At 46.9% G+C, this 27,834-nt stretch overlaps 33 non-coding genes across 33 annotated transcripts; 16 read left to right on the top strand and 17 right to left on the bottom strand.

The window, feature by feature from the left end:
• Nucleotides 1-1,127: 1,127 nt before the first annotated feature.
• Trnar-acg (transfer RNA arginine (anticodon ACG)) lies at nt 1,128-1,200 on the top strand. Its single transcript has one exon. It is a non-coding gene; the product is annotated as a tRNA-Arg (tRNA).
• Nucleotides 1,201-1,487: 287 nt separating this feature from the next.
• Trnam-cau (transfer RNA methionine (anticodon CAU)) lies at nt 1,488-1,559 on the top strand. The gene has a single exon. It is a non-coding gene; the product is annotated as a tRNA-Met (tRNA).
• A 222-nt stretch (nt 1,560-1,781) lies between these two features.
• On the bottom strand, nt 1,782-1,853 carry Trnad-guc (transfer RNA aspartic acid (anticodon GUC)). The gene has a single exon. It is a non-coding gene; the product is annotated as a tRNA-Asp (tRNA).
• Nucleotides 1,854-1,960: 107 nt separating this feature from the next.
• Nucleotides 1,961-2,052, bottom strand: Trnai-uau (transfer RNA isoleucine (anticodon UAU)). Its single transcript is given in 2 exon segments — nt 1,961-1,996; nt 2,015-2,052. It is a non-coding gene; the product is annotated as a tRNA-Ile (tRNA).
• A 378-nt stretch (nt 2,053-2,430) lies between these two features.
• Nucleotides 2,431-2,503, top strand: Trnar-acg (transfer RNA arginine (anticodon ACG)). Its single transcript has one exon. It is a non-coding gene; the product is annotated as a tRNA-Arg (tRNA).
• Nucleotides 2,504-2,790: 287 nt separating this feature from the next.
• Nucleotides 2,791-2,862, top strand: Trnam-cau (transfer RNA methionine (anticodon CAU)). The gene has a single exon. It is a non-coding gene; the product is annotated as a tRNA-Met (tRNA).
• Nucleotides 2,863-3,084: 222 nt separating this feature from the next.
• On the bottom strand, nt 3,085-3,156 carry Trnad-guc (transfer RNA aspartic acid (anticodon GUC)). The gene has a single exon. It is a non-coding gene; the product is annotated as a tRNA-Asp (tRNA).
• Nucleotides 3,157-3,263: 107 nt separating this feature from the next.
• Nucleotides 3,264-3,335, bottom strand: Trnad-guc (transfer RNA aspartic acid (anticodon GUC)). The gene has a single exon. It is a non-coding gene; the product is annotated as a tRNA-Asp (tRNA).
• A 107-nt stretch (nt 3,336-3,442) lies between these two features.
• Nucleotides 3,443-3,534, bottom strand: Trnai-uau (transfer RNA isoleucine (anticodon UAU)). The gene is given in 2 exon segments: nt 3,443-3,478; nt 3,497-3,534. It is a non-coding gene; the product is annotated as a tRNA-Ile (tRNA).
• Nucleotides 3,535-3,912: 378 nt separating this feature from the next.
• Trnar-acg (transfer RNA arginine (anticodon ACG)) lies at nt 3,913-3,985 on the top strand. Its single transcript has one exon. It is a non-coding gene; the product is annotated as a tRNA-Arg (tRNA).
• Nucleotides 3,986-4,272: 287 nt separating this feature from the next.
• On the top strand, nt 4,273-4,344 carry Trnam-cau (transfer RNA methionine (anticodon CAU)). Its single transcript has one exon. It is a non-coding gene; the product is annotated as a tRNA-Met (tRNA).
• A 222-nt stretch (nt 4,345-4,566) lies between these two features.
• Trnad-guc (transfer RNA aspartic acid (anticodon GUC)) lies at nt 4,567-4,638 on the bottom strand. The gene has a single exon. It is a non-coding gene; the product is annotated as a tRNA-Asp (tRNA).
• A 107-nt stretch (nt 4,639-4,745) lies between these two features.
• On the bottom strand, nt 4,746-4,817 carry Trnad-guc (transfer RNA aspartic acid (anticodon GUC)). Its single transcript has one exon. It is a non-coding gene; the product is annotated as a tRNA-Asp (tRNA).
• A 245-nt stretch (nt 4,818-5,062) lies between these two features.
• Nucleotides 5,063-5,132, bottom strand: Trnav-cac (transfer RNA valine (anticodon CAC)). Its single transcript has one exon. It is a non-coding gene; the product is annotated as a tRNA-Val (tRNA).
• Nucleotides 5,133-11,177: 6,045 nt separating this feature from the next.
• Trnar-acg (transfer RNA arginine (anticodon ACG)) lies at nt 11,178-11,250 on the top strand. Its single transcript has one exon. It is a non-coding gene; the product is annotated as a tRNA-Arg (tRNA).
• A 287-nt stretch (nt 11,251-11,537) lies between these two features.
• Trnam-cau (transfer RNA methionine (anticodon CAU)) lies at nt 11,538-11,609 on the top strand. Its single transcript has one exon. It is a non-coding gene; the product is annotated as a tRNA-Met (tRNA).
• A 222-nt stretch (nt 11,610-11,831) lies between these two features.
• Nucleotides 11,832-11,903, bottom strand: Trnad-guc (transfer RNA aspartic acid (anticodon GUC)). The gene has a single exon. It is a non-coding gene; the product is annotated as a tRNA-Asp (tRNA).
• A 107-nt stretch (nt 11,904-12,010) lies between these two features.
• On the bottom strand, nt 12,011-12,082 carry Trnad-guc (transfer RNA aspartic acid (anticodon GUC)). The gene has a single exon. It is a non-coding gene; the product is annotated as a tRNA-Asp (tRNA).
• Nucleotides 12,083-18,441: 6,359 nt separating this feature from the next.
• Trnar-acg (transfer RNA arginine (anticodon ACG)) lies at nt 18,442-18,514 on the top strand. Its single transcript has one exon. It is a non-coding gene; the product is annotated as a tRNA-Arg (tRNA).
• Nucleotides 18,515-18,801: 287 nt separating this feature from the next.
• Trnam-cau (transfer RNA methionine (anticodon CAU)) lies at nt 18,802-18,873 on the top strand. Its single transcript has one exon. It is a non-coding gene; the product is annotated as a tRNA-Met (tRNA).
• Nucleotides 18,874-19,095: 222 nt separating this feature from the next.
• On the bottom strand, nt 19,096-19,167 carry Trnad-guc (transfer RNA aspartic acid (anticodon GUC)). The gene has a single exon. It is a non-coding gene; the product is annotated as a tRNA-Asp (tRNA).
• Nucleotides 19,168-19,274: 107 nt separating this feature from the next.
• On the bottom strand, nt 19,275-19,346 carry Trnad-guc (transfer RNA aspartic acid (anticodon GUC)). The gene has a single exon. It is a non-coding gene; the product is annotated as a tRNA-Asp (tRNA).
• Nucleotides 19,347-19,453: 107 nt separating this feature from the next.
• Trnai-uau (transfer RNA isoleucine (anticodon UAU)) lies at nt 19,454-19,545 on the bottom strand. Its single transcript is given in 2 exon segments — nt 19,454-19,489; nt 19,508-19,545. It is a non-coding gene; the product is annotated as a tRNA-Ile (tRNA).
• A 378-nt stretch (nt 19,546-19,923) lies between these two features.
• On the top strand, nt 19,924-19,996 carry Trnar-acg (transfer RNA arginine (anticodon ACG)). The gene has a single exon. It is a non-coding gene; the product is annotated as a tRNA-Arg (tRNA).
• A 287-nt stretch (nt 19,997-20,283) lies between these two features.
• On the top strand, nt 20,284-20,355 carry Trnam-cau (transfer RNA methionine (anticodon CAU)). Its single transcript has one exon. It is a non-coding gene; the product is annotated as a tRNA-Met (tRNA).
• A 222-nt stretch (nt 20,356-20,577) lies between these two features.
• On the bottom strand, nt 20,578-20,649 carry Trnad-guc (transfer RNA aspartic acid (anticodon GUC)). The gene has a single exon. It is a non-coding gene; the product is annotated as a tRNA-Asp (tRNA).
• A 5,103-nt stretch (nt 20,650-25,752) lies between these two features.
• Trnar-acg (transfer RNA arginine (anticodon ACG)) lies at nt 25,753-25,825 on the top strand. Its single transcript has one exon. It is a non-coding gene; the product is annotated as a tRNA-Arg (tRNA).
• Nucleotides 25,826-26,112: 287 nt separating this feature from the next.
• Trnam-cau (transfer RNA methionine (anticodon CAU)) lies at nt 26,113-26,184 on the top strand. Its single transcript has one exon. It is a non-coding gene; the product is annotated as a tRNA-Met (tRNA).
• Nucleotides 26,185-26,415: 231 nt separating this feature from the next.
• Nucleotides 26,416-26,490, bottom strand: Trnad-guc (transfer RNA aspartic acid (anticodon GUC)). Its single transcript has one exon. It is a non-coding gene; the product is annotated as a tRNA-Asp (tRNA).
• A 107-nt stretch (nt 26,491-26,597) lies between these two features.
• Trnai-uau (transfer RNA isoleucine (anticodon UAU)) lies at nt 26,598-26,689 on the bottom strand. The gene is given in 2 exon segments: nt 26,598-26,633; nt 26,652-26,689. It is a non-coding gene; the product is annotated as a tRNA-Ile (tRNA).
• Nucleotides 26,690-27,057: 368 nt separating this feature from the next.
• On the top strand, nt 27,058-27,130 carry Trnar-acg (transfer RNA arginine (anticodon ACG)). Its single transcript has one exon. It is a non-coding gene; the product is annotated as a tRNA-Arg (tRNA).
• A 287-nt stretch (nt 27,131-27,417) lies between these two features.
• Trnam-cau (transfer RNA methionine (anticodon CAU)) lies at nt 27,418-27,489 on the top strand. Its single transcript has one exon. It is a non-coding gene; the product is annotated as a tRNA-Met (tRNA).
• Nucleotides 27,490-27,723: 234 nt separating this feature from the next.
• On the bottom strand, nt 27,724-27,795 carry Trnad-guc (transfer RNA aspartic acid (anticodon GUC)). Its single transcript has one exon. It is a non-coding gene; the product is annotated as a tRNA-Asp (tRNA).
• Between the last annotated feature and the right edge of the window lie 39 nt (nt 27,796-27,834).

Below are 27,834 nucleotides of genomic sequence, written 5' to 3'. Positions count from 1 at the left end.
CTGGGCACGCGGCTGGCCGTCCGGCCCTATCTCGGCTGGTAACTGCACAGGTCTCCTGCGCGGACATTGAGCTCTGAGGTGGCCGAACATGTTGCAAACAGAGCATGTGCGGGGTTGCCCTTCATAAACAACTAGAGCTTTAAAACCGCACATATGAACGAAAGACGGAATGTGAGTTTCTAAGTCAATCCTGACAGTTCTGACCCCGTTGTCAACTTTATAGTACATATTGCCACCCCAACGGTCGGCGGTTACTGAGTACACGGTACCGTACTTCGAGAGGGCGTCCTTGATGTACTTAAAGTCAAGTTCAAAGGGTAGCAAGTGCACTTTAACTGCCCGAAGTCCTAGTCCTGCATAAGTAATGGCAACACGACTCACCTCGCCATTGCTGGTCTTGTATTCGGCAACCCCGTTCGTAGTGGCCATAATCCTCTGGCAGATATCGTCGTTCTTCAATTTAACGTAGAAAACGTTGCTCAAAAAGTCATATCCCATGCCTAGGCAGTCTTCTGCAGGTACCTTAAACGTGTCACGAAACCAATCATCAAACTCGTAAACCTTAGGACGCACGATATCGAAACTAAAGCTGAACTTTAAAGTGTACTTCCTTAATTGAGACTCTATTTTGCACAAATACTAACAACTCACAAAGAGCACAATGTAAACACACGCGAGCGTAAACGGCGAGCACGCTGCGCTGCTACGTCCGACCGCTAAGGCGGTTCGGCCGCGACTGCCACTGGGGCTACAGCAAAACGCTCTCAGTTAGCCATATTCGCATTGCTGCAAACCAGTGGTGGCTACAAAAACATATGATCGCCACCTGCGGCCATACTGCGACTTTGGCACCTAAGTACGAACGCTTCGTGCTATTCGTGTTTGATATGCTACGCTTACATGCACATCAACCGCCTCTCGTCATCGAAAAAATGCAGAAAAACGCGCGCCTTGCCTCGTGCTACCTGTCGAACAGCGAGCGCAGATGTGTGGCAAGCTCCAAGCTCTGCAGGCGCACCGCGACCACGCAGCTGGACGAGTGGTGCCTTCCTTGGGAGCTTGATGAGCCCTGGAGAACACGTTTCTTAGCGAATTGCACTTGCCTTGTAGCGAGAAATGCTGCCACTGGCCCTGTGGCGCAACGGATAACGCGTCTGACTACGGATTAGAAGATTCCAGGTTCGAATCCTGGCAGGGTCGGCATTTTGTTAGTTGCCAACGCGTAGCTGGGCAGTGGATTTCGTATGTCGCCGCATCGTGCAGTGCTTTGTTACTCCTGTGCATCTCGCAGCTGCATGTCGAGGCGATCGTGGTAAATATCGCTGCGTGCAAGCGTCAGCGTAGCGTCAGTCGAGCAAAAGTCGAGACAAGTCAAGCTGAGAGCTGTAGGAGATGTACGCAATCAAATGTAGGCGTGTGAAAGCGACGCAGACAACACTGCCCAAGTGTCCCACGTGATGTGACGAAGAGCCAGTATACCCCCACACAGCAGAGTGGCGCAGTGGAAGCGTGCTGGGCCCATAACCCAGAGGTCCGTGGATCGAAACCACGCTCTGCTAAAATTATTTCTTTTCCTGATTGTGTCGGGCTCGATTATTACGCCTAGAGAGTCGGCTGGGGGCATTGATTCAGCCTCAAAAGCAAACCCAGTAATTCTGAAGTGTGAAGAATGCGAGAACTACTTCCTAAGATGCATCATTTTTTAAGATTTTGCAGCAAGTTAATGCTCTTCCGTCCCACACGCGCACCACTCGAGCAGGTTTGTGAGATAAAAATCGCGTCTCCCCGGCGGGGAATCGAACCCCGGTCTCCCGCGTGACAGGCGGGGATACAAACCACTATACTACCGAGGAAGACGCAACTAGCGCACATAATACACATTAATCTTGCTGACATAGCTGATACATCTGAAATGTAGCCTCCTGATGCTGTCAGAGACAGCTGCTACGAAATAAAAGTATGCCCCAGGTGAGGCTCGAACTCACAACCCCGGCATTGCTCACGGCTACTGCCTTATAAGTACCGTGCGCTAACCAATTGCGCCACGGGGGCTACAGCAAAACGCTCTCAGTTAGCCATATTCGCATTGCTGCAAACCAGTGGTGGCTACAAAAACATATGATCGCCACCTGCGGCCATACTGCGACTTTGGCACCTAAGTACGAACGCTTCGTGCTATTCGTGTTTGATATGCTACGCTTACATGCACATCAACCGCCTCTCGTCATCGAAAAAATGCAGAAAAACGCGCGCCTTGCCTCGTGCTACCTGTCGAACAGCGAGCGCAGATGTGTGGCAAGCTCCAAGCTCTGCAGGCGCACCGCGACCACGCAGCTGGACGAGTGGTGCCTTCCTTGGGAGCTTGATGAGCCCTGGAGAACACGTTTCTTAGCGAATTGCACCTGCCTTGTAGCGAGAAATGCTGCCACTGGCCCTGTGGCGCAACGGATAACGCGTCTGACTACGGATTAGAAGATTCCAGGTTCGAATCCTGGCAGGGTCGGCATTTTGTTAGTTGCCAACGCGTAGCTGGGCAGTGGATTTCGTATGTCGCCGCATCGTGCAGTGCTTTGTTACTCCTGTGCATCTCGCAGCTGCATGTCGAGGCGATCGTGGTAAATATCGCTGCGTGCAAGCGTCAGCGTAGCGTCAGTCGAGCAAAAGTCGAGACAAGTCAAGCTGAGAGCTGTAGGAGATGTACGCAATCAAATGTAGGCGTGTGAAAGCGACGCAGACAACACTGCCCAAGTGTCCCACGTGATGTGACGAAGAGCCAGTATACCCCCACACAGCAGAGTGGCGCAGTGGAAGCGTGCTGGGCCCATAACCCAGAGGTCCGTGGATCGAAACCACGCTCTGCTAAAATTATTTCTTTTCCTGATTGTGTCGGGCTCGATTATTACGCCTAGAGAGTCGGCTGGGGGCATTGATTCAGCCTCAAAAGCAAACCCAGTAATTCTGAAGTGTGAAGAATGCGAGAACTACTTCCTAAGATGCATCATTTTTTAAGATTTTGCAGCAAGTTAATGCTCTTCCGTCCCACACGCGCACCACTCGAGCAGGTTTGTGAGATAAAAATCGCGTCTCCCCGGCGGGGAATCGAACCCCGGTCTCCCGCGTGACAGGCGGGGATAGTAACCACTATACTACCGAGGATGCGATGGAGGCAGCTGTCTGTGTGGGAGACACTTGTTGCAAGTAGCTGTAAAAGGTCTGCACTAAGTTCGGCGACTGATAGTGCAATAATTAAAAATGTAGTGTGCCTCCCCGGCGGGGAATCGAACCCCGGTCTCCCGCGTGACAGGCGGGGATACAAACCACTATACTACCGAGGAAGACGCAACTAGCGCACATAATACACATTAATCTTGCTGACATAGCTGATACATCTGAAATGTAGCCTCCTGATGCTGTCAGAGACAGCTGCTACGAAATAAAAGTATGCCCCAGGTGAGGCTCGAACTCACAACCCCGGCATTGCTCACGGCTACTGCCTTATAAGTACCGTGCGCTAACCAATTGCGCCACTGGGGCTACAGCAAAACGCTCTCAGTTAGCCATATTCGCATTGCTGCAAACCAGTGGTGGCTACAAAAACATATGATCGCCACCTGCGGCCATACTGCGACTTTGGCACCTAAGTACGAACGCTTCGTGCTATTCGTGTTTGATATGCTACGCTTACATGCACATCAACCGCCTCTCGTCATCGAAAAAATGCAGAAAAACGCGCGCCTTGCCTCGTGCTACCTGTCGAACAGCGAGCGCAGATGTGTGGCAAGCTCCAAGCTCTGCAGGCGCACCGCGACCACGCAGCTGGACGAGTGGTGCCTTCCTTGGGAGCTTGATGAGCCCTGGAGAACACGTTTCTTAGCGAATTGCACTTGCCTTGTAGCGAGAAATGCTGCCACTGGCCCTGTGGCGCAACGGATAACGCGTCTGACTACGGATTAGAAGATTCCAGGTTCGAATCCTGGCAGGGTCGGCATTTTGTTAGTTGCCAACGCGTAGCTGGGCAGTGGATTTCGTATGTCGCCGCATCGTGCAGTGCTTTGTTACTCCTGTGCATCTCGCAGCTGCATGTCGAGGCGATCGTGGTAAATATCGCTGCGTGCAAGCGTCAGCGTAGCGTCAGTCGAGCAAAAGTCGAGACAAGTCAAGCTGAGAGCTGTAGGAGATGTACGCAATCAAATGTAGGCGTGTGAAAGCGACGCAGACAACACTGCCCAAGTGTCCCACGTGATGTGACGAAGAGCCAGCATACCCCCACACAGCAGAGTGGCGCAGTGGAAGCGTGCTGGGCCCATAACCCAGAGGTCCGTGGATCGAAACCACGCTCTGCTAAAATTATTTCTTTTCCTGATTGTGTCGGGCTCGATTATTACGCCTAGAGAGTCGGCTGGGGGCATTGATTCAGCCTCAAAAGCAAACCCAGTAATTCTGAAGTGTGAAGAATGCGAGAACTACTTCCTAAGATGCATCATTTTTTAAGATTTTGCAGCAAGTTAATGCTCTTCCGTCCCACACGCGCACCACTCGAGCAGGTTTGTGAGATAAAAATCGCGTCTCCCCGGCGGGGAATCGAACCCCGGTCTCCCGCGTGACAGGCGGGGATACTAACCACTATACTACCGAGGATGCGATGGAGGCAGCTGTCTGTGTGGGAGACACTTGTTGCAAGTAGCTGTAAAAGGTCTGCACTAAGTTCGGCGACTGATAGTGCAATAATTAAAAATGTAGTGTGCCTCCCCGGCGGGGAATCGAACCCCGGTCTCCCGCGTGACAGGCGGGGATACAAACCACTATACTACCGAGGAAGACGCAACTAGCGCACATAATACACATTAATCTTGCTGACATAGCTGATACATCTGAAATGTAGCCTCCTGATGCTGTCAGAGACAGCTGTTACGAAATAAAAGTATGCCCCAGGTGAGGCTCGAACTCACAACCCCGGCATTGCTCACGGCTACTGCCTTATAAGTACCGTGCGCTAACCAATTGCGCCATTTTTTTTTATTTTTTTTTTATTTTTTTTTATTCTTTATAGGCAGGAAAATACTGTTCCCGCCCGGGATCGAACCGGGGACCTTCTGCGTGTGAAGCAGACGTGATAACCGCTACACTACTTCTTTTTTTTTCTATTAGTACCGGTAATCGAACCCGGGCCTCCTGGGTGAAAGCCAGGTATCCTAGCCACTTTTTTTTTTTTTCCCCTCCTGGGTGAGAGCCAGGTATCCTAGCCACTTTGTTTTTTTCACTTTTTTTTTCCAGCGCCTTTTTTTTATTTTTAATTTATAGCTTTCAGTGTCAGATAAGCGTCGGCAATGAGGGCAGGGGTCAAAAAATGCTAAGGCCTGGCCTCAATGCCGCCCCTCATCCGTCACCTAATTGCAGAATTTCCATTTGTTGCGCGCTTTGTATTTTTAATTATAAATTGCCATCTCGGCTAGGCTTCATAATTGAAAAAAAAAAAGAATTTGAATTTAAGTGCTGATTGATGACAATCGTTAAATAAATGAATTTCTTCTCTTAATAAATGTGGGAAAAAATTTCGGGACTCCCTTCATTTGTTGCGACTTAAATGCGGTGCTTAAATTTAAAGATGAACTGAATCATATAGTGTTCTTTGCTTCTCCGATTATTGTTGTATAAAAGAAAGTCTTTTGTTTGCTCTTCGCTGTCATCCGATTCCCAGTCGCTCGAAGACAATTTTGAGCATGTTGCCATACGTCTTCTTATGGCCTGGATATTTAACTATTCTATCATATTCATTTTTCAGGTACATATGAAAATCAATGATATTGTCGGTCCCTAAGTTATTAACGACATAGCTAACGTATGTTCCCATTAACCAATGAATTGAGTTATTTTTGGTGGCAGGGAAATATTGTATCTGTGGCCAGAGAAGTATCAGAGGCTGAAAATTGTCGGTGGATGATCGTGTCAGGAAAGCCAATTGGTCTCTCAACCATTTCCAGTTGTCCATATGCCCAGCACACGTGAATCTGTGGACTGTGGTATCGAGGAGATTACATTTGAGACAAAGGTTTGTTTGGCTAATCCCGATGGAGTGCAATCGTTCGTTGGTGCTAACTATATTGTTGACCGATTTGTACCATGATGTTTTGGCGTCGGAGGAGAGACCACGCAGGTTGATATTCTTCCATATAGTTGCCCAATCGTAATACGGATATTTTTCTTCTATTTTATTCTTCCCTTCATTTTTCTTTCTGAGACACATAATTGCTCGGGCCGTTAACTGCCGCGAATTGGTTATTTCGCTATTGATATAACTCAGATCGACGAAAAATGTACGCACATGACGAAGACGGGGATTGATTTTGTGCACATCAACTGGCGCGTGGAGACTTGCAGGTCTAAGAATTTCAAATAGCTTAGTTGTAATGCTTGTAGCGTTTTCATTAAGAAGACTAGTGGTCCGTTTGAGGAAAAGAGCAGAGGCCTTGTTCTTAATAGCAGTTAATCCCAGACCTCCATTGCTGGGATCTAGAGTAGCTGTTCTCCCAGTCACTCTAAACACTTCACCTCGCCATAGGTAGTTAGTGACGATTGACATTATCTTTCCAGCGATCATGGTGGGAAGTGGAAAGAGTTGCGCAGTATAATAAGCTTTTGATAAAAGGCAATTATTAACTAAATGAATTCTCTGATACTGATTTAAAGTTCGGGGCAGGTTTTCTCTGATGGCTCCTTGAATATATCCGGATGTAGTTTTCCAATTTAGGGCTGCCATTTTTAGTGGACACGTAGTCAGAGTCGTCCCAAGTGATTTGCACTGAGTGACCGGTGTTGCCCAAGTGACAGTTACGTGTTGAAAACCCCGCAGGTTTAGAAATCTGCTCTTATTGGCATTGGTGGTGGCTCCCGACACGCTGCAGTACTTTTTAAGGAGCAGTTCTAATTTGGAAATGTCATCGACGTTCCGTAATACGACGCCTACATCATCAGCGTATGCATTTGTGACTGTTTTGTGACCTGCTAACGTAATACCTGTTAGATTGACGTGGAGACTGCGGAGTAGCGGCTCCAAGGAAAAGACGAATAGAAGCATGGAAAGCGGGCTGCCCTGAGGAACGCCACGCCGTATCTGAATCTGCTTAGTTCTTTGGCAGTTGACAGAGATACTTGCGCTGATTCCCAACGCAACGTTCTTAACCACACTGAGAGCTCGTTCGTCAAAGCCGATTTTTCTCATTGTTGTAAGAAGGAACCTGTGATCCACACGGTCGAAGGCTTTGTGAAAATCAATAAAACAAATGGCACATTTGATGTTCGTCACTGAAGTGATGGCAATTAAGTCCCTGTATTCCGCAATACTTTTGAAAATAGTCCTGCCAGGTACACATGACTGATGTTGACTTACTATTTTTTTGGCTAAAAGTGAAAGTCTGTTATTTAACATTCTAGCTAAGATTTTATAGTCGGAGTTAAGCAACGAAATAGGGCGAAAGTTGTTTAGATTTCGCTTCGAAGTTGTCTTTGGAACTAGTACTATTGTGCATTCTTTCATAGCAGCAGGTAGTGGTTTTCCGTGGATAATCTCGTTTGCCATTTGAGTGAACTGTGCTCCTATGAGTGACCAGTATCGTAGATAAAATTCAACGGGCAACCCATCCGGCCCCGGTGACTTTTGTAAAGGAGACTTGCGGACGGTTTCGTGGAGTTCCTCTTCAGTGAAATCAGTAAGAAGTCCTTCATTTTCCTCTTCTGACAGCTGAGGAACTATGCTGCCAAGAAATTCTTCGAAGGATTCTTCGCATAACGGACTGGCTGAATATAGGTTGTGGTAATACTTGTAAACCTCGTTGACAATCTCTTTCTGAGAAGTAATGGTCAGACCGGTCGAAGTCTGGATCTCATCAAGAAAGGTTCGTCTCCTGTATTTTGCGTGTCGCAAGAGGTGATACAAGGAAGCAGTTTCGTCCTCTGATAATGTCTTGGCTTTTGACTTTACTTTTAGTCCTTCCAGCTGTTGTTGTTTAATACGGAGTAATTTGGCCTTAGTTTTCTTAATGTCTTCCAAACGAATACCGGAAATGCTCGCCTGGTCATACAAGTTTCGTAACATTGCATAATAAAACTCTATGGTGTTCTTGAGTTCTCGGGATCGTTGAAGACTGTAATGAATTAAAACGTTCCTCAGTTTTGGTTTTGCCCTGTTGCACCACCAGTCGGTAACAGTCACATAGCGATCTACCGAGCGCAAGCACATATTCCACGTTTCGTGGACAACATCTGCTAACTCATTGTCCTGTAACAAAGATACGTTCAGCTTCCACTGACTTCTTAAACGGCGAGTAGGTTGTGCCCTTAAATTGAGAGAAGCCAGCATACTGCAATGGTCGGAGAAATATACAGGAATCGTCTCGACTTTAACTAAGGATCTTTCCATACCTTGTGACACATATATCCTATCAATCCTGCTACAGGACTGTGTAGCTATGTACGTATAGGCAACAACAGTGGGATATTTAATTTCCCAAGTATCTCTGAGTTTTAGATCCGTGACTAGCCGCTTCAACTCGTTACAGCAATTAAAATTGGGAGTCTGATCTTTTTTATTGAGTACACAGTTAAAATCGCCGCCAATTAAAAGTTCTGGCGGGTTTTTCCGTAATAGATATATTATTTCTTCTCTAAAAAAATGTGCCCTTTCCGGTCTATTGGAGGTCCCTGACGGGGCATACAGGTTAATAATAGTAACGTCAAAAACGTTAATTCCTATTGCTCTGCCCGAGTCCAGTCTCTCGACATCAGTTACAGGGATCCCTTCCCGGATTAAAATTGCTGTCCCCACCTTTGTTTCGAGGGAGATGTTTAGTATTTCTACATAGCCTGCAACTTTAAGGTCAGGCATCACGACTTCTTGCAGCAAAGCAATGTCAGTTCCTGATTCGTAAAGGAAATCCTTGAGAGCAGCAATCTTCGGTTCTGACTTAATCCTGTTAATGTTTATAGTTGTTATTGTGTATGCCTGGCACATGTAGCTTCCTTATGAAATAAGGACAAAAAATCCCTACTGTCAGAGAAAAGTAACAATTACTCCTGGAGGTAATAGAAGAAAAAGAAGAAAGAAAAAAAAACTATACTAAAAACAGTCAACTACGAATTTGGCATATTGGTAATTCCGTTGTCACCGAAATTGTGCAGGAACATGGTGGCATTTAGCAGTATCATTTCTCGAGTGAGACTTGGCTGTGTCAGTTCAATGACGGATTCTTTACCAGGTCAGACTTATCTTTACAGTGGGGTTTTGCACCATCAAGTTTCTTTGAGTTTTTTTCGGGGGATACTTCAGAAATTATTTCATATGATACATTTTTGGCTTTCACATCCTCTTTTCCGAGTTTTTGTTTATCGGCGTTACGAGATGCTTTGAGGTTCGGTTGAGGTTTTATCCTGCGTCTTTGAACCTCTGCAGTGGCAGTGTGTGACCGCGAGTGATCCGCATCTTGCGCCGATTGGGCGGAGGTAGCCTCGACACAGTCCTGTTTGTTAAGTCTAGTTCCAGTTTCAGTTCCTTCCGCGACCTCTATCGGTGCAACGGGAAGGGAGTGCGGTGGGTCTGTAGATTCGCAGGGCTGAGTCCGATCCATCGCTTTCTGTTCCTCAGAACTCGACTCCTGTGTCGCCGTGATCGGAGCCAGTGTTTTCGCGTCCATGTGTTCTAACGCTGTGGCAGCAGCAGCTGGCGGCGGGAGGGCCTCTGCTGCTGGCGTCACTGCCACATGTTTACTGTTTACGTCCTCACCCGCACCCTCACTGCATTGCTTTTGTTTACGGTTGGACTGCGATGTATCATCGTCTGAACAGTCTTCAGTTGTGTCTAAAGGTCTCTTTTTAGTTTGCAGATCGCATTCGTGGGTAGAAGAACTGCGATCGGTAATTACATGCAAGGGAGGAAAATCAGCGACATTTACGGCAGTTACATCAGAAGTACTAGCTCCATCATTACTGGCCGGGGGAGGTTGATGAATGTTAGGCAGGACATCATTAAGCGTTAGACGCTGACGCTGCGTAAGGCTATTTTTAAGGACATAGACACGGCGAGGACAGTCTTGACGGAAATGACCCGTTTCATTACAAATATTACATGTCTGGACCTGCCCTGAATATACGATATGCGCTTTATGACCAGCAATAGAAAGAAAAGATGGTATATTGGCTTTAACTTCCATTTCTACTGATCGTATGCCATTGAAACACTGTAATTTATACAATTTGGACCACCTTTCGTTGACAATGGACTGGATCTCCCCGTATTTCGAAAGCGCCTCTTTAATCAGCTGATTATCTACTTCAATAGGAATATTTAGCACTCTTACAGTTTTATACGTGATATCCGCTCTCCGAATCGAAACACTACTTTTAGACCCATCTCTATGCTCAAAGTCAGCAACACTACCCCACCTCAACAACAGCTTCTCAACATCCACAGGATTAAAAAATTTTACAAAGACACAGTATTTGTCAGCATCTAATTGGGTGGTATGTACGGAATCAGAACTTACTCCAATGAAGTCGGTCAGCCAGTCATGGATTTCCAAAGCCGTAGGTTGCACTGCACGTGTTTCCTTCACGAAAGAGAAAACCAGGGTATTTTTCCGGACAATTCCAGCCATTTTTCTTCAGTTACGAGGAGATCCCGGTAATAAACCGAAATTCCTCCAAAGCACGACCGTTATCACGGACGAAAACACACAGAAACTTTGCACAATAACACCAGACACGTACAAACACAGAAATTCACAAACGGCAACAAACTAAAGCTCAGGACTTGGCGTCACCACTAACGTACACGGAGCAGCAGCGGACACGTCCTAACGCGCAGACAGCTAGAGCCGGAATGCACCTGCGGCCATACTGCGACTTTGGCACCTAAGTACGAACGCTTCGTGCTATTCGTGTTTGATATGCTACGCTTACATGCACATCAACCGCCTCTCGTCATCGAAAAAATGCAGAAAAACGCGCGCCTTGCCTCGTGCTACCTGTCGAACAGCGAGCGCAGATGTGTGGCAAGCTCCAAGCTCTGCAGGCGCACCGCGACCACGCAGCTGGACGAGTGGTGCCTTCCTTGGGAGCTTGATGAGCCCTGGAGAACACGTTTCTTAGCGAATTGCACTTGCCTTGTAGCGAGAAATGCTGCCACTGGCCCTGTGGCGCAACGGATAACGCGTCTGACTACGGATCAGAAGATTCCAGGTTCGAATCCTGGCAGGGTCGGCATTTTGTTAGTTGCCAACGCGTAGCTGGGCAGTGGATTTCGTATGTCGCCGCATCGTGCAGTGCTTTGTTACTCCTGTGCATCTCGCAGCTGCATGTCGAGGCGATCGTGGTAAATATCGCTGCGTGCAAGCGTCAGCGTAGCGTCAGTCGAGCAAAAGTCGAGACAAGTCAAGCTGAGAGCTGTAGGAGATGTACGCAATCAAATGTAGGCGTGTGAAAGCGACGCAGACAACACTGCCCAAGTGTCCCACGTGATGTGACGAAGAGTCAGTATACCCCCACACAGCAGAGTGGCGCAGTGGAAGCGTGCTGGGCCCATAACCCAGAGGTCCGTGGATCGAAACCACGCTCTGCTAAAATTATTTCTTTTCCTGATTGTGTCGGGCTCGATTATTACGCCTAGAGAGTCGGCTGGGGGCATTGATTCAGCCTCAAAAGCAAACCCAGTAATTCTGAAGTGTGAAGAATGCGAGAACTACTTCCTAAGATGCATCATTTTTTAAGATTTTGCAGCAAGTTAATGCTCTTCCGTCCCACACGCGCACCACTCGAGCAGGTTTGTGAGATAAAAATCGCGTCTCCCCGGCGGGGAATCGAACCCCGGTCTCCCGCGTGACAGGCGGGGATACTAACCACTATACTACCGAGGATGCGATGGAGGCAGCTGTCTGTGTGGGAGACACTTGTTGCAAGTAGCTGTAAAAGGTCTGCACTAAGTTCGGCGACTGATAGTGCAATAATTAAAAATGTAGTGTGCCTCCCCGGCGGGGAATCGAACCCCGGTCTCCCGCGTGACAGGCGGGGATACAAACCACTATACTACCGAGGAAGACGCAACTAGCGCACATAATACACATTAATCTTGCTGACATAGCTGATACATCTGAAATGTAGCCTCCTGATGCTGTCAGAGACAGCTGCTACGAAATAAAAGTATGCCCCAGGTGAGGCTCGAACTCACAACCCCGGCATTGCTCACGGCTACTGCCTTATAAGTACCGTGCGCTAACCAATTGCGCCACTTTTTTTTTTTTTTTTTTCCATTTTTTTTTTATTCTTTATAGGCAGGAAAATACTGTTCGCGCCCGGGATCGAACCGGGGACCTTCTGCGTGTGAAGCAGACGTGATAACCGCTACACTACTTTTTTTTTTCTATTAGTACCGGGAATCGAACCCGGGCCTCCTGGGTGAAAGCCAGGTATCCTAGCCACTTTTTTTTTTTTTCCCCTCCTGGGTGAGAGCCAGGTATCCTAGCCACTTTGTTTTTTTCACTTTTTTTTTCCAGCGCCTTTTTTTTATTTTTAATTTATAGCTTTCAGTGTCAGATAAGCGTCGGCAATGAGGGCAGGGGTCAAAAAATGCTGAGGCCTGGCCTCAATGCCGCCCCTCATCCGTCACCTAATTGCAGAATTTCCATTTGTTGCGCGCTTTGTATTTTTAATTATAAATTGCCATCTCGGCTAGGCTTCATAATTGAAGAAAAAAAGAATTTGAATTTAAGTGCTGATTGATGACAATCGTTAAATAAATGAATTTCTTCTCTTAATAAATGTGGGAAAAAATTTCGGGACTCCCTTCATTTGTTGCGACTTAAATGCGGTGCTTAAATTTAAAGATGAACTGAATCATATAGTGTTCTTTGCTTCTCCGATTATTGTTGTATAAAAGAAAGTCTTTTGTTTGCTCTTCGCTGTCATCCGATTCCCAGTCGCTCGAAGACAATTTTGAGCATGTTGCCATACGTCTTCTTATGGCCTGGATATTTAACTATTCTATCATATTCATTTTTCAGGTACATATGAAAATCAATGATATTGTCGGTCCCTAAGTTATTAACGACATAGCTAACGTATGTTCCCATTAACCAATGAATTGAGTTATTTTTGGTGGCAGGGAAATATTGTATCTGTGGCCGGAGAAGTATCAGAGGCTGAAAATTGTCGGTGGATGATCGTGTCAGGAAAGCCAATTGGTCTCTCAACCATTTCCAGTTGTCCATATGCCCAGCACACGTGAATCTGTGGACTGTGGTATCGAGGAGATTACATTTGAGACAAAGGTTTGTTTGGCTAATCCCGATGGAGTGCAATCGTTCGTTGGTGCTAACTATATTGTTGACCGATTTGTACCATGATGTTTTGGCGTCGGAGGAGAGACCACGCAGGTTGATATTCTTCCATATAGTTGCCCAATCGTAATACGGATATTTTTCTTCTATTTTATTCTTCCCTTCATTTTTCTTTCTGAGACACATAATTGCTCGGGCCGTTAACTGCCGCGAATTGGTTATTTCGCTATTGATATAACTCAGATCGACGAAAAATGTACGCACATGACGAAGACGGGGATTGATTTTGTGCACATCAACTGGCGCGTGGAGACTTGCAGGTCTAAGAATTTCAAATAGCTTAGTTGTAATGCTTGTAGCGTTTTCATTAAGAAGACTAGTGGTCCGTTTGAGGAAAAGAGCAGAGGCCTTGTTCTTAATAGCAGTTAATCCCAGACCTCCATTGCTGGGATCTAGAGTAGCTGTTCTCCCAGTCACTCTAAACACTTCACCTCGCCATAGGTAGTTAGTGACGATTGACATTATCTTTCCAGCGATCATGGTGGGAAGTGGAAAGAGTTGCGCAGTATAATAAGCTTTTGATAAAAGGCAATTATTAACTAAATGAATTCTCTGATACTGATTTAAAGTTCGGGGCAGGTTTTCTCTGATGGCTCCTTGAATATATCCGGATGTAGTTTTCCAATTTAGGGCTGCCATTTTTAGTGGACACGTAGTCAGAGTCGTCCCAAGTGATTTGCACTGAGTGACCGGTGTTGCCCAAGTGACAGTTACGTGTTGAAAACCCCGCAGGTTTAGAAATCTGCTCTTATTGGCATTGGTGGTGGCTCCCGACACGCTGCAGTACTTTTTAAGGAGCAGTTCTAATTTGGAAATGTCATCGACGTTCCGTAATACGACGCCTACATCATCAGCGTATGCATTTGTGACTGTTTTGTGACCTGCTAACGTAATACCTGTTAGATTGACGTGGAGACTGCGGAGTAGCGGCTCCAAGGAAAAGACGAATAGAAGCATGGAAAGCGGGCTGCCCTGAGGAACGCCACGCCGTATCTGAATCTGCTTAGTTCTTTGGCAGTTGACAGAGATACTTGCGCTGATTCCCAACGCAACGTTCTTAACCACACTGAGAGCTCGTTCGTCAAAGCCGATTTTTCTCATTGTTGTAAGAAGGAACCTGTGATCCACACGGTCGAAGGCTTTGTGAAAATCAATAAAACAAATGGCACATTTGATGTTCGTCACTGAAGTGATGGCAATTAAGTCCCTGTATTCCGCAATACTTTTGAAAATAGTCCTGCCAGGTACACATGACTGATGTTGACTTACTATTTTTTTGGCTAAAAGTGAAAGTCTGTTATTTAACATTCTAGCTAAGATTTTATAGTCGGAGTTAAGCAACGAAATAGGGCGAAAGTTGTTTAGATTTCGCTTCGAAGTTGTCTTTGGAACTAGTACTATTGTGCATTCTTTCATAGCAGCAGGTAGTGGTTTTCCGTGGATAATCTCGTTTGCCATTTGAGTGAACTGTGCTCCTATGAGTGACCAGTATCGTAGATAAAATTCAACGGGCAACCCATCCGGCCCCGGTGACTTTTGTAAAGGAGACTTGCGGACGGTTTCGTGGAGTTCCTCTTCAGTGAAATCAGTAAGAAGTCCTTCATTTTCCTCTTCTGACAGCTGAGGAACTATGCTGCCAAGAAATTCTTCGAAGGATTCTTCGCATAACGGACTGGCTGAATATAGGTTGTGGTAATACTTGTAAACCTCGTTGACAATCTCTTTCTGAGAAGTAATGGTCAGACCGGTCGAAGTCTGGATCTCATCAAGAAAGGTTCGTCTCCTGTATTTTGCGTGTCGCAAGAGGTGATACAAGGAAGCAGTTTCGTCCTCTGATAATGTCTTGGCTTTTGACTTTACTTTTAGTCCTTCCAGCTGTTGTTGTTTAATACGGAGTAATTTGGCCTTAGTTTTCTTAATGTCTTCCAAACGAATACCGGAAATGCTCGCCTGGTCATACAAGTTTCGTAACATTGCATAATAAAACTCTATGGTGTTCTTGAGTTCTCGGGATCGTTGAAGACTGTAATGAATTAAAACGTTCCTCAGTTTTGGTTTTGCCCTGTTGCACCACCAGTCGGTAACAGTCACATAGCGATCTACCGAGCGCAAGCACATATTCCACGTTTCGTGGACAACATCTGCTAACTCATTGTCCTGTAACAAAGATACGTTCAGCTTCCACTGACTTCTTAAACGGCGAGTAGGTTGTGCCCTTAAATTGAGAGAAGCCAGCATACTGCAATGGTCGGAGAAATATACAGGAATCGTCTCGACTTTAACTAAGGATCTTTCCATACCTTGTGACACATATATCCTATCAATCCTGCTACAGGACTGTGTAGCTATGTACGTATAGGCAACAACAGTGGGATATTTAATTTCCCAAGTATCTCTGAGTTTTAGATCCGTGACTAGCCGCTTCAACTCGTTACAGCAATTAAAATTGGGAGTCTGATCTTTTTTATTGAGTACACAGTTAAAATCGCCGCCAATTAAAAGTTCTGGCGGGTTTTTCCGTAATAGATATATTATTTCTTCTCTAAAAAAATGTGCCCTTTCCGGTCTATTGGAGGTCCCTGACGGGGCATACAGGTTAATAATAGTAACGTCAAAAACGTTAATTCCTATTGCTCTGCCCGAGTCCAGTCTCTCGACATCAGTTACAGGGATCCCTTCCCGGATTAAAATTGCTGTCCCCACCTTTGTTTCGAGGGAGATGTTTAGTATTTCTACATAGCCTGCAACTTTAAGGTCAGGCATCACGACTTCTTGCAGCAAAGCAATGTCAGTTCCTGATTCGTAAAGGAAATCCTTGAGAGCAGCAATCTTCGGTTCTGACTTAATCCTGTTAATGTTTATAGTTGTTATTGTGTATGCCTGGCACATGTAGCTTCCTTATGAAATAAGGACAAAAAATCCCTACTGTCAGAGAAAAGTAACAATTACTCCTGGAGGTAATAGAAGAAAAAGAAGAAAGAAAAAAAAACTATACTAAAAACAGTCAACTACGAATTTGGCATATTGGTAATTCCGTTGTCACCGAAATTGTGCAGGAACATGGTGGCATTTAGCAGTATCATTTCTCGAGTGAGACTTGGCTGTGTCAGTTCAATGACGGATTCTTTACCAGGTCAGACTTATCTTTACAGTGGGGTTTTGCACCATCAAGTTTCTTTGAGTTTTTTTCGGGGGATACTTCAGAAATTATTTCATATGATACATTTTTGGCTTTCACATCCTCTTTTCCGAGTTTTTGTTTATCGGCGTTACGAGATGCTTTGAGGTTCGGTTGAGGTTTTATCCTGCGTCTTTGAACCTCTGCAGTGGCAGTGTGTGACCGCGAGTGATCCGCATCTTGCGCCGATTGGGCGGAGGTAGCCTCGACACAGTCCTGTTTGTTAAGTCTAGTTCCAGTTTCAGTTCCTTCCGCGACCTCTATCGGTGCAACGGGAAGGGAGTGCGGTGGGTCTGTAGATTCGCAGGGCTGAGTCCGATCCATCGCTTTCTGTTCCTCAGAACTCGACTCCTGTGTCGCCGTGATCGGAGCCAGTGTTTTCGCGTCCATGTGTTCTAACGCTGTGGCAGCAGCAGCTGGCGGCGGGAGGGCCTCTGCTGCTGGCGTCACTGCCACATGTTTACTGTTTACGTCCTCACCCGCACCCTCACTGCATTGCTTTTGTTTACGGTTGGACTGCGATGTATCATCGTCTGAACAGTCTTCAGTTGTGTCTAAAGGTCTCTTTTTAGTTTGCAGATCGCATTCGTGGGTAGAAGAACTGCGATCGGTAATTACATGCAAGGGAGGAAAATCAGCGACATTTACGGCAGTTACATCAGAAGTACTAGCTCCATCATTACTGGCCGGGGGAGGTTGATGAATGTTAGGCAGGACATCATTAAGCGTTAGACGCTGACGCTGCGTAAGGCTATTTTTAAGGACATAGACACGGCGAGGACAGTCTTGACGGAAATGACCCGTTTCATTACAAATATTACATGTCTGGACCTGCCCTGAATATACGATATGCGCTTTATGACCAGCAATAGAAAGAAAAGATGGTATATTGGCTTTAACTTCCATTTCTACTGATCGTATGCCATTGAAACACTGTAATTTATACAATTTGGACCACCTTTCGTTGACAATGGACTGGATCTCCCCGTATTTCGAAAGCGCCTCTTTAATCAGCTGATTATCTACTTCAATAGGAATATTTAGCACTCTTACAGTTTTATACGTGATATCCGCTCTCCGAATCGAAACACTACTTTTAGACCCATCTCTATGCTCAAAGTCAGCAACACTACCCCACCTCAACAACAGCTTCTCAACATCCACAGGATTAAAAATTTTTACAAAGACACAGTATTTGTCAGCATCTAATTGGGTGGTATGTACGGAATCAGAACTTACTCCAATGAAGTCGGTCAGCCAGTCATGGATTTCCAAAGCCGTAGGTTGCACTGCACGTGTTTCCTTCTCGAAAGAGAAAACCAGGGTATTTTTCCGGACAATTCCAGCCATTTTTCTTCAGTTACGAGGAGATCCCGGTAATAAACCGAAATTCCTCCAAAGCACGACCGTTATCACGGACGAAAACACACAGAAACTTTGCACAATAACACCAGACACGTACAAACACAGAAATTCACAAACGGCAACAAACTAAAGCTCAGGACTTGGCGTCACCACTAACGTACACGGAGCAGCAGCGGACACGTCCTAACGCGCAGACAGCTAGAGCCGGAATGCACCTGCGGCCATACTGCGACTTTGGCACCTAAGTACGAACGCTTCGTGCTATTCGTGTTTGATATGCTACGCTTACATGCACATCAACCGCCTCTCGTCATCGAAAAAATGCAGAAAAACGCGCGCCTTGCCTCGTGCTACCTGTCGAACAGCGAGCGCAGATGTGTGGCAAGCTCCAAGCTCTGCAGGCGCACCGCGACCACGCAGCTGGACGAGTGGTGCCTTCCTTGGGAGCTTGATGAGCCCTGGAGAACACGTTTCTTAGCGAATTGCACTTGCCTTGTAGCGAGAAATGCTGCCACTGGCCCTGTGGCGCAACGGATAACGCGTCTGACTACGGATCAGAAGATTCCAGGTTCGAATCCTGGCAGGGTCGGCATTTTGTTAGTTGCCAACGCGTAGCTGGGCAGTGGATTTCGTATGTCGCCGCATCGTGCAGTGCTTTGTTACTCCTGTGCATCTCGCAGCTGCATGTCGAGGCGATCGTGGTAAATATCGCTGCGTGCAAGCGTCAGCGTAGCGTCAGTCGAGCAAAAGTCGAGACAAGTCAAGCTGAGAGCTGTAGGAGATGTACGCAATCAAATGTAGGCGTGTGAAAGCGACGCAGACAACACTGCCCAAGTGTCCCACGTGATGTGACGAAGAGCCAGTATACCCCCACACAGCAGAGTGGCGCAGTGGAAGCGTGCTGGGCCCATAACCCAGAGGTCCGTGGATCGAAACCACGCTCTGCTAAAATTATTTCTTTTCCTGATTGTGTCGGGCTCGATTATTACGCCTAGAGAGTCGGCTGGGGGCATTGATTCAGCCTCAAAAGCAAACCCAGTAATTCTGAAGTGTGAAGAATGCGAGAACTACTTCCTAAGATGCATCATTTTTTAAGATTTTGCAGCAAGTTAATGCTCTTCCGTCCCACACGCGCACCACTCGAGCAGGTTTGTGAGATAAAAATCGCGTCTCCCCGGCGGGGAATCGAACCCCGGTCTCCCGCGTGACAGGCGGGGATACTAACCACTATACTACCGAGGATGCGATGGAGGCAGCTGTCTGTGTGGGAGACACTTGTTGCAAGTAGCTGTAAAAGGTCTGCACTAAGTTCGGCGACTGATAGTGCAATAATTAAAAATGTAGTGTGCCTCCCCGGCGGGGAATCGAACCCCGGTCTCCCGCGTGACAGGCGGGGATACAAACCACTATACTACCGAGGAAGACGCAACTAGCGCACATAATACACATTAATCTTGCTGACATAGCTGATACATCTGAAATGTAGCCTCCTGATGCTGTCAGAGACAGCTGCTACGAAATAAAAGTATGCCCCAGGTGAGGCTCGAACTCACAACCCCGGCATTGCTCACGGCTACTGCCTTATAAGTACCGTGCGCTAACCAATTGCGCCACTGGGGCTACAGCAAAACGCTCTCAGTTAGCCATATTCGCATTGCTGCAAACCAGTGGTGGCTACAAAAACATATGATGGCCACCTGCGGCCATACTGCGACTTTGGCACCTAAGTACGAACGCTTCGTGCTATTCGTGTTTGATATGCTACGCTTACATGCACATCAACCGCCTCTCGTCATCGAAAAAATGCAGAAAAACGCGCGCCTTGCCTCGTGCTACCTGTCGAACAGCGAGCGCAGATGTGTGGCAAGCTCCAAGCTCTGCAGGCGCACCGCGACCACGCAGCTGGACGAGTGGTGCCTTCCTTGGGAGCTTGATGAGCCCTGGAGAACACGTTTCTTAGCGAATTGCACTTGCCTTGTAGCGAGAAATGCTGCCACTGGCCCTGTGGCGCAACGGATAACGCGTCTGACTACGGATCAGAAGATTCCAGGTTCGAATCCTGGCAGGGTCGGCATTTTGTTAGTTGCCAACGCGTAGCTGGGCAGTGGATTTCGTATGTCGCCGCATCGTGCAGTGCTTTGTTACTCCTGTGCATCTCGCAGCTGCATGTCGAGGCGATCGTGGTAAATATCGCTGCGTGCAAGCGTCAGCGTAGCGTCAGTCGAGCAAAAGTCGAGACAAGTCAAGCTGAGAGCTGTAGGAGATGTACGCAATCAAATGTAGGCGTGTGAAAGCGACGCAGACAACACTGCCCAAGTGTCCCACGTGATGTGACGAAGAGCCAGTATACCCCCACACAGCAGAGTGGCGCAGTGGAAGCGTGCTGGGCCCATAACCCAGAGGTCCGTGGATCGAAACCACGCTCTGCTAAAATTATTTCTTTTCCTGATTGTGTCGGGCTCGATTATTACGCCTAGAGAGTCGGCTGGGGGCATTGATTCAGCCTCAAAAGCAAACCCAGTAATTCTGAAGTGTGAAGAATGCGAGAACTACTTCCTAAGATGCATCATTTTTTAAGATTTTGCAGCAAGTTAATGCTCTTCCGTCCCACACGCGCACCACTCGAGCAGGTTTGTGAGATAAAAATCGCGTCTCCCCGGCGGGGAATCGAACCCCGGTCTCCCGCGTGACAGGCGGGGATACAAACCACTATACTACCGAGGAAGACGCAACTAGCGCACATAATACACATTAATCTTGCTGACATAGCTGATACATCTGAAATGTAGCCTCCTGATGCTGTCAGAGACAGCTGCTACGAAATAAAAGTATGCCCCAGGTGAGGCTCGAACTCACAACCCCGGCATTGCTCACGGCTACTGCCTTATAAGTACCGTGCGCTAACCAATTGCGCCACTTTTTTTTTTTTTTTTTTTTTTTTTGCAAAGTAATTTATTTATTTATTTATTTATTTATTTTTTTTTTTTTTTTGCGGTTTCAGGCGTAGAATGCAATGCCTTTTCAGGGTTCTGCGAAGGCCTTCACGGCTACCGTAGCGGCCCTGGGGCCCACGAAGTCCCCACCGTACTTCGCCCTTAGCAGCAATCCCCTACTTTGGCATCGCAAACTTCGATATTTTATCAGCGATCCGTCATTGCGTACTTCATCCGATGCCTTGTTTGTCAAATAATATTTTTAGCATGTTACCATACAATGTCTTGTTGTGTCGTTGTCCACATATTTTATAATATTCCAGTAATACATGTTGCTCATAGTCCAGTGCGTCGGGCAGGCCGAGGTTATTAATGACATAATTGACATAGTTCCCCAGTAGCCATAGGGTAACATTATTCTTCTGAATAGGGAAAGCAACGCTTTCGGGGTTGACGAGAATGTCGACAGTAAGGTGTCTGCCGTCGTTCCTATTGATAAACGCCACCTGTTGGCGGACTCTGTCCCAAATGACCTGGTAGCCGTTGCATATGAGACGATGCCGGAGGGTGTCTATCACATTACAACGTGGACACTGATTTGTGTCACTCAATCCTATAGAATGTAATCTTTCATTTGTGGCAACGGTATTATTGACAACCTTGTACCAGGCACCGCGCACATTGGTGGACAGTACTTTATTGTTTATATTCTTCCATATATTTTGCCAATTTCGGGTGGGATATTTTGATTCCATTCTGTTTCGGTTGTCCTTTGTAGTAAGGCAATCCATGATGAAACTACAGTTTCTTTTGGTCCTATCCGCGACAATGCAGTGCAGATAACTAAGTTCTAAATAGTAGAATCTGATGTGCTGCAATTTGTAAGATATTTTACTTACATTAATAGGTGGTTCCATACTCTCCGGTTTAAGGATTTGGAAAAGTTTCGATGATAAATTATTGTGGCGGTCTTCTAAAAGCTGAAGTGTACGCTTGATATAAAGAGCCGTAGTTTTGCGGCGGATATCGGTCAGTCCGAGGCCTCCGTCTCTCGGTTTTAATGTTATAGTACTGGCTGCCACTTTAAATATCTCACCTCTCCAAACATACTTGCAGATGAAGCTCATGATGGTTTTGGATATCGCTTTAGGTATCGGCAGTATTTGACCTACATATACTGCTTTCGAAAGGACAGCGCAGTTGATTAATTGCACCCTTTGGATAATGTTCAAGTCTCTAAGTCGGTTCATTATCAAAGTACCTCGAATACTATGTAAGACCTTCTTCCAGTTGAATGTCGTTGTTTGCAGGGGGCATCGGTAGAACCTCACACCTAACGCAGTGTGATGGGCTACAGACCTGGCCCATTCGAGGGCAGTGTTCCTGAAGCCATGGAGATTTAGAAAGGAGCTTTTCATATCGTTGATTTGCGCTCCCGTTGCGAAGCAGTAAAGGCGAACAATCTCTCTCAGTCTTACAACGTCGTCATTACTTCTGACGATGACTCCGACGTCGTCGGCGTAAGCGTTGGTAGCGTTACTGACCCCTGAAATTGAGATGCCTTCTAATTCCTTGTTTAATCGTTTCAGCAAAGGTTCTAGTGCTACCACAAATAGCATCATTGATAAAGGACTGCCCTGCGGGACACCATTTGCTATTTCGACATCTTGAGTATAGTGTCCATTTATTAAAATTTTGGTTTTCATGCCTTGCAATAGATTTTTTAAGACAATTAAAAATTCGTCGTTAAAACCTATATACCTCAGAGTGGTAAATAAATATTCATGGTTTACCCTATCAAAGGCTTTAGAAAAGTCGATAAAAACGAGGCCAGCCTTCGTCAATGTCGTTGAGAAGATACTGATTATGTCCCTGTATTCGCAGACTGTTTTAAAAATGTTCCGACCCGGGAGACACGTTTGATGGGGACCAATTACTGTATCAAACACCGGTCGGAGTCTGTTTTTGACTACCCTGGCAATAATCTTATAATCAGAGTTCATTAAGGATATCGGTCTCATTTTGTTGAGCTGTTTGACATCCGAATTGTTTCCCTTAGGAAGTAAAACAGTGACACACTCTTTCATATCGTCAGGTATGTGCCCTCCACTCAAGATTTCGTTGACGACTTGCGTGAATTTATTCCTTATAATATGCCAATATTGGGAATAAAATTCTACGGGTAAACCGTCGGGCCCAGGTGATTTTTTAACAGGTGAGCTTTTAATTTCTTCGAAAATGTCTTCAGACAGGATTTCAACAGTGAGGCTCCTGTTGTGTTCTGCAGTTACTAGTTGTTCCATATCACAGTTTCGGAGCAGTTCCTGTCCATGATCTGGGTTATACTGGTGAGCACTGTACAATTGATGATAATACCTATGAGCCTCGTTTAAAATATCTTTTTGTTGAGTTAAAATACTTTGATCTTCGGAGAGCAATGACTGAATAAAATTTCTTCGACGATTTTTTTCGTGCTGGAGTAGGTGAAAGAGAGAAGCGTGTTCTTCTTCCACTGTGGTGTGAACTCGTGATTTTATTGTCAGTCCTTCCAGCTGTTTGCGTTTAAGGCTAAGAAGTTCGGCCTTGACCTGTTTGATACCCGTTCTGACAGCCGCGGACATTGGCATAGCATAAAGGTCACGCAGACAAGTATAATAGAATTCGACAGTGCGCCGAGACCAAAGTGCCCTTTCCCTACTGTAAGAAATTAGAGTAGATCGAAGTTTCTTTTTGGCGCATAAAGTCCACCAATCTATCGTTGACCGGTATTTGTGGCTTTGTCGGAGTGAAAGTTGCCAAGAAGCTTCTAACTGCTCAGTTAGGGCGTTATCTCGAAGCATGGCGGTATTTAATTTCCAAAAAGGACGGCCCCAGTATGTCTTCTGTTTAGGAAGTCCAATGCTGCACCTTAGTGCTAGATGGTCGGAAAAGTAAGTTGGTATTCGTTCGACGCCACTGATTTTGCTGGCTAAATTTGAACTTACGTATATGCGGTCGATCCGACTTTGCGCTTTAGTGCTAAAATATGTGTACTGGACAGACACGGGGTATTTGACCTCCCAAGCGTCCCGCCATTTCATTGTTTTCACAAGACCGTCTAATTCTGGGGAGAAATTGAAATTTGGCGTTTGGTCTTTCCTGTGTAGGACACAATTCCAGTCACCTCCGACTATTACATCAACGGGATTTTCCTTGAGTAAATACACTAGATCATTTTTAAAAAAATTGGCTCTTTCCGTTCGACCACTGCTTCCCGAAGGTACATAAACATTTATAATTGTAACACCGAAAATCTTAAAACTGATTCCCCGCCCCGATTCCAACATGGTGACATCTGTTATTGCAATACCGTCCTTGACCAGGACAGCGGTGCCGCAAGCGCCTTCTGAGGCGACATTGAGAATTGCAGTAAATCCCGGAACATACAAATTCGAAAAACACACTTCTTGAAAAAGCGCAATATCGGTATCGGACTGATATATGAAGTCCCGGAGGGCAGCAATTTTAGTTGCACTCTGGATCTTGTTAATATTAACAGTCATAACGTGATACGTTTGATCCATGAGCAGGCTGTTATTGTTTACTTGACTTGCCGGCGATTAGGCATATGTAGTCCGAATTCACGTGTCATTCGTGGGCTCAAAGTGTAGTCGTGAGCTTGAGATGTTGCGGTTAACATGCCATACCATTGTTCGCAGATACATGTGGCATTGTTGTCTCCGTATCGTCTGCCCATTCATAACGACTATTTTGGGTAGATGGTCTACGTTGGGAATTTGGAACGTCCTGATGGTCTGAAAATTCGAGGCCCGGTGCTCCTTCGTCCCGGACATCGTTCTCAGGTGATGTCCGTAGATGCGATGTTATGCTGCCGACCTCAGGTTCCCTCCGGCCATGGTCTTCGATCGTTGTCTGTTCCTGAATGCTCCTCAACCTATCCCGCAGAGCCGGGGCTAAGCTTTCAGCAGCCTGGTGTGCTAACCGCTTTTTGCGACGTTTCCTAGCTTTCCGAGGCGATCTTGACCGCTCTGGAGACGAATCGGGGGACTTTTCGGACGAATGCGGAGACGAAGTCGGCGATGCAAGCCGGTCCTGTGTCCGAGTCGAAGATCCAACGCTGCTCTTTTCACCAGGCGTGGAAGAAGGTTCTACCGCAGTTAGACTCGCCTCTGTCGCAGGGGGCCTGTCAGCCGCGCTGTGGGAAGCAGAACCGTAGTCATTGACTCCTTGTGTCAGTTGGATGGTCGAGTGATCTATGACCATATCTTGCCCAACAATATTCTTAACTGGATCGTCCGTTTCCGCTACTTTCGTGTTGGTCTCGTCCTGTCGTTCGCAATCAGGCGGTTGCAGGGAGGTATCCACAGTAACCGCAGAAGGTTCTGCTCGCGAGCTACGAGAAGGATTGGCACAGTCGTAAGGTACAGGTACCTGACTTTCACTGGTGGTGCTCTGGGGCGCTGTATGGTTAGTCATAGCTACGGATCTACCACTGTCTATATGGCTGAAAACACTCTCGCTAGGGCTACAGCTAAACGCTGTCAGTTAGCCATATTCGCTTTGCTCCAAACCAGTTGTGGCTACAAAAACATATGATCGCCACCTGCGGCCATACTGCGACTTTGGCACCTAAGTACGAATGCTTCGTGCTATTCGTGTTTGATATGCTACGCTTACATGCACATCAACCGCCTCTCGTATGCAGAAAAACGCGCGCCTTGCCTCGTGCTACCTGTCGAACAGCGAGCGCAGATGTGTGGCAAGCTCCAAGCTCTGCAGGCGCACCGCGACCACGCAGCTGGACGAGTGGTGCCTTCCTTGGGAGCTTGCTGAGCCCTGGAGAACACGTTTCTTAGCCAATTGCAGTTGTCTCGTAGGGAGAAATGCTGCCACTGGCCCTGTGGCGCAACGGATAACGCGTCTGACTACGGATCACAAGATTCCAGGTTCGAATCCTGGCAGGGTCGGCATTTTGTTAGTTGCCAACGCGTAGCTGGGCAGTGGATTTCGTATGTCGCCGCATCGTGCAGTGCTTTGTTACTCCTGTGCATCTCGCAGCTGCATGTCGAGGCGATCGTGGTAAATATCGCTGCGTGCAAGCGTCAGCGTAGCGTCAGTCGAGCAAAGTCGAGACAAGTCAAGCTGAGAGCTGTAGGAGATGTTACGCAACCAAATGTAGGCGTGTGAAAGCGACACAGACAACACTGCCCAAGTGTCCCACGTGATGTGACGAAGAGCCAGTATACCTCCACACAGCAGAGTGGCGCAGTGGAAGCGTGCTGGGCCCATAACCCAGAGGTCCGTGGATCGAAACCACGCTCTGCTAAAATTATTTCTTTTCCTGATTGTGTCGAGCTCGATTATTACGCCTAGAAAGTTGGCTGGGGGCATTGATTCAGCCTCAAAAGCAAACCCCGTAATTCTGGAGTGTGAAGAATGTGAGAACTACTTCCTAAGATGTCTGATTTTTTAAGATTTTGCAGCAAGTTAATGGCAAAGTTAATGCTCTTCCGCCCCACACGCGCAACACTCGAGCAGGTTTGTGAGATAAAAATCGTGTCTCCCCGGCGGGGAATCGAACCCCGGTCTCCCACGTGACAGGCGGGGATACTAACCACTATACTACCGAGGCAGACGCAACTAGCGCATGTAATGCACATTAATCTTGCTGACATAGCTGATACATCTGAAATGTAGCCTCCTGATGCTGTCAGAGACAGTTGCTACGAAATAAAAGTATGCCCCAGGTGAGGCTCGAACTCACAACCCCGGCATTGCTCACGGCTACTGCCTTATAAGTACCGTGCGCTAACCAATTGCGCCACTGGGGCTACAGCTAAACGCTGTCAGTTAGCCATATTCGCTTTGCTCCAAACCAGTTGTGGCTACAAAAACATATGATCGCCACCTGCGGCCATACTGCGACTTTGGCACCTAAGTACGAATGCTTCGTGCTATTCGTGTTTGATATGCTACGCTTACATGCACATCAACCGCCTCTCGTATGCAGAAAAACGCGCGCCTTGCCTCGTGCTACCTGTCGAACAGCGAGCGCAGATGTGTGGCAAGCTCCAAGCTCTGCAGGCGCACCGCGACCACGCAGCTGGACGAGTGGTGCCTTCCTTGGGAGCTTGCTGAGCCCTGGAGAACACGTTTCTTAGCCAATTGCACTTGTCTCGTAGGGAGAAATGCTGCCACTGGCCCTGTGGCGCAACGGATAACGCGTCTGACTACGGATCAGAAGATTCCAGGTTCGAATCCTGGCAGGGTCGGCATTTTGTTAGTTGCCAACGCGTAGCTGGGCAGTGGATTTCGTATGTCGCCGCATCGTGGAGTGCTTTGTTACTCCTGTGCATCTCGCAGCTGCATGTCGAGGCGATCGTGGTAAATATCGCTGCGTGCAAGCGTCAGCGTAGCGTCAGTCGAGCAAAGTCGAGACAAGTCAAGCTGAGAGCTGTAGGAGATGTTACGCAACCAAATGTAGGCGTGTGAAAGCGACGCAGACAACACTGCCCAAGTGTCCCACGTGATGTGACGAAGAGCCAGTATACCTCCACACAGCAGAGTGGCGCAGTGGAAGCGTGCTGGGCCCATAACCCAGAGGTCCGTGGATCGAAACCACGCTCTGCTAAAATTATTTCTTTTCCTGATTGTGTCGAGCTCGATTATTACGCCTAGAAAGTTGGCTGGGGGCATTGATTCAGCCTCAAAAGCAAACCCCGTAATTCTGGAGTGTGAAGAATGTGAGAACTACTTCCTAAGATGTCTGATTTTTTAAGATTTTGCAGCAAGTTAATGGCAAAGTTAATGCTCTTCCGCCCCACACGCGCAACACTCGAGCAGGTTTGTGAGATAAAAATCGCGTCTCCCCGGCGGGGAATCGAACCCCGGTCTCCCACGTGACAGGCGGGGATACTAACCACTATACTACCGAGGAAGCGATGGAAGCAGCTGTCTGTGTGGGAGACACTTGTTG

The sequence above is a fragment of the Schistocerca nitens genome, unplaced genomic scaffold (genome assembly GCF_023898315.1).
Source record: "Schistocerca nitens isolate TAMUIC-IGC-003100 unplaced genomic scaffold, iqSchNite1.1 HiC_scaffold_366, whole genome shotgun sequence".
NCBI classification, from domain to species: domain Eukaryota; kingdom Metazoa; phylum Arthropoda; class Insecta; order Orthoptera; family Acrididae; genus Schistocerca; species Schistocerca nitens.
The sequence above is the reverse complement of the archived record's forward strand: the minus strand, read 5'-3'. Positions and strand labels throughout refer to the sequence as shown.